At 48.6% G+C, this 3,554-nt stretch overlaps 1 long non-coding RNA gene across 1 annotated transcript; it reads right to left on the bottom strand.

Annotated features, from left to right (window-relative positions):
* Positions 1–2,570: 2,570 nt before the first annotated feature.
* LOC135376683 (uncharacterized) lies at positions 2,571–3,330 on the bottom strand. Its single transcript, XR_010417804.1, has 2 exons — positions 3,218–3,330; positions 2,571–2,751 (listed from the first exon to the last, which is right to left on the bottom strand). It is a non-coding gene; the product is annotated as an uncharacterized LOC135376683 (long non-coding RNA).
* Positions 3,331–3,554: the final 224 nt, after the last annotated feature.

Raw genomic sequence — 3,554 nt, 5'->3', positions numbered from 1 at the left:
TTGCATGCAATAAAGAAAGCAAAAAGCAGTGGCCATGCAGAACATAACAGATGAAAAAGGTCGTTTCTATTTATTGCCCAAAATCCACAAGGTGCACGCCAACGAGCTCTATACAGCTGACATCCCCGGCAGGGTAATTGTATCTAATAACAACACACCAACAGAGACTCTCGAAATTCCTGGACGACTGTTTAAACCATATTCCGACAACACTGCCATCCCATGTGCAAGACACACCACACCTCTTCAGAATAATCAGAGATATAAACAACACGCGTACATTTCGTAGGGACACAATACTCGCCAGGCTACATGTGACATCACTGTATACTAACATCCCACACAACGACGGAATCAAAGCCCTCTGCCCTCTTTCTACAACAAACACCAGAAAAGACACGGAAACCATTCTCGCTGTAATGGACTTGGTCCTTAAACTGAACTACTTCGAGTTCAATGGCGAATACTACATACAAGTACACGGCACAAGTGTGGGCACACCTGTTGCACCCACTTACGCAAATATCATCATGGGGTTCTCAGAAAACAATGTTCTTAGCGCCCTCGCATTAAAACCAACTATGTACCTTCGATACATCGATGAAATACTTATAGTATCGGAACCCGGGGAACATGAATTTCAAAAGTTCGTAGATCTACTGAACACCGCGCATAACACTATAAAGTTCACATTACAACACTCAACTCACTCAATCAACTTTAATGACACCACAATATCACTAGACAACGGCAACCTCACCACAACCCTGTACAAAAAGCCAACTAACAAACAACAATACCTTCACTTCAAGAGTCACCACCTGCGTCACTGTAAGGTTGGAATTTTTAATGGGCAGGGTGTAAGACTGAGCAGAATTTGTTCAAACGACACAGATTATGCTGAGAAGCTTGACGAACTCTGCAGCACACTTGCCCAAAGGGACTATCCAGACTCCCTCCTAACCAAATTTCCGTCGCAAGGCACTCACACTCGATCGAAACGAGGTTCTGGAAAACCGAAAAGATCCTGACGCGTGCCAAATAAACTTCATCACAAGGTATTCTAACGCACTTCCGAACATAAAAGCCATTCTAAGGAAGCACGAGCCCCTCCTCCAAAGCAGTGACCGACTTAGCAATATATTCACCCATCCAGTACAGGGGACATACCGACGTGCAAAAATCCTAGCAGACTCCTTGGTGAATGTCAAAATCAGCAAAACGGACACCCAGTACACTGGAACACGACCCTGCAGCCTCCCGCGCTACAAAACATGCAAGCACGTTCAACACTCTAACTCTATCAAAAGCACTGCGAGCAATTACACCCACTCCATTAAGCACGCATTCACATGCACAAGCTCCAATGTCATATACTGCATTGAATGCGGCGACTGCTCTATGCAATACATTGGTGAAACCGGCCAACAAATGGACAACCGCTTTACTGGACACAGGACTGACACGTCCAAGAAACTCCCCAAAGCAGTCGCCGAACACTTTAACGTTCCTGGTCACAATTTTGAGAACTATATATTCTAGAAACCGGGTTCAGATCCACACGTCACAGACGTGATAGGGAGTCTTATCTCATATACAAGTTCAACGCTCCTCACCCGTCCGGTATCAACAAATCACAAGGCACCCTAGAATCACTTCACAAATAAAATATGCTGATACATTTTCCCTTCTATCCCCTTTATCATCTGTTATGTTCTGCGTGGCCACTGCTTTTTGCTATCTTTATTGCATGCCACAACTTGGTATTACAAATATCTATATAAAAAAACAACTTTGTTCCTTCTGGAATTTTCCCCAGGTAACAACTAACCTCCTTATCTTTCGGAATGCTTGTCAATTCCTGCCTGTTGTCCCGTTCCGTCTCCGTGTTCATGAACCCCCCATTTCAGTAACCGGTCTGGAGCCAATCACTTCGTTCACATAATCCCCTCCACACTCTAACAAAGCGGCCATTCACCCCGGCCGTAGAAACCCGTATGAACCCTTCTTCCCTCCGGCCCGTTGACCCACAATTCGCAACCCTTTAAATACCATGCCAATGATGAGGACGGTGCCCAGAAGAAGAACAGTCTCTGTTCGAAATATCGGCGGCTCCTGTCCTCAGGCAACTCCCTTCCCGTTTCATTGTAGAGTGCACTGTAAAAGATTGCTGTTGTTCTTACGGCGTACCCGTGAACAATACGGTCGCGCGATCGTAAATTGAGAAAACAGTGGTTGGAGCGTTAGAATACAGCGAACAGGAAGAAGAGGGGAGGGAGGAAACAGAACAGTGAAGGAGGGGCCGCCACCATGTGAGATGTGAGTGCGAGTGGCGGAATGAGTAGTAGTTACTGGACACAGACTGTCCGCAACGCTACAAGGCTTCTGGACACGTTTAATTAGCAATTAGAGCTAATTGGGACCCCCCACATTAATCAGGACCCTCCAGGGAGTCATCGCACTAATTGGGGAGCATCTAGGACGTGTCCAGACCACCCTGTGCGTTGCGGACAATCTGTGTCCATAAAAATAAAAAAAAATAGGTAGAAAATAAAATGAAAAGATGGAAATAGAGTGGAGAGAAACAATTTATTCGAAAATCAACGATGCCGCGGCGAAGAAGCCGCTCCGCAACACCCGAGTGACCAGCGCCCGCCATGTTGCTTGTTGACGACTGGTAGTTGCAGAGATCGACGACAGGTGGCCACTTAGTTGCAAGGCATCACACCAGATGGCGCCACCATCATAGCTCTAGACGAGAGAGACAGAGAACAAGATACTAGCGGCAGGTAAAAATGGCAGCACTGCTGAACAAGTCTAGGCATGCGAGAGAAAAGGTCTAACCGCTACTGCTAAACAGAAAACAGTACACATCGGGGAAAAAGGCTTACGGGGACGATCGCTTAGGCCTAACCACAACACTACGCAGCTAACACAAGGCGGGAACCACAGATCGCTAAACATGCGTCAACAGGCTTGCTCACCGCAAAACAAGACTAAACATACGAGGAAAAAGGCTTACGGGGGGGCGATCGCTTAGGCCTAACCTCAACACTACGCAGCTAACACAAGGTGGGAACCACACATCGCTAAACATGCGTCAACAGGCTTGGACACCGCAAAACAAGTCTAAACATGCGAGAAAAGGCTTAGCACGAGCGCGGTCACCGTTAAACACGGCAAACATACGAGAAAAGGAGCGCGTCAAATCACTCACCTTTTCCCCCGCGGCAACTTCCAGGCAGAAACTGAGCGAGCGCGGAGAACACACACGTCTGCTCTCTACGAGAGCCAGCCAGAAAATGAGCGAGCGCGCGGAGCGCACGTCCGTCTTCCGCGACGCTCCAAGAGAAACTGAGTGAGGCGACGCGCGCGCGCCCTCTGCTCCACCCGTCCGCGCATGCGCGCGCGCGCGCTCCTAGCGCCCCCTGCGCCGGCCGCGGGTGTTTTCGGTTTCGGCTCTCTGCTGCGCGCGCGCGCGCGCTCCTAGCGGCGACGGGTGGCTTTTCAGTTTCGCTTTCATTCTCCGTTCTTTGCGCGCGCGCGTTTATCTG

The sequence above is a fragment of the Ornithodoros turicata genome, unplaced genomic scaffold (genome assembly GCF_037126465.1).
Source record: "Ornithodoros turicata isolate Travis unplaced genomic scaffold, ASM3712646v1 ctg00001217.1, whole genome shotgun sequence".
Lineage (NCBI taxonomy): Eukaryota > Metazoa > Arthropoda > Arachnida > Ixodida > Argasidae > Ornithodoros > Ornithodoros turicata.
Note: the sequence above shows the minus strand (reverse complement) of the source record. Positions and strands in the feature narration are given on the sequence as shown.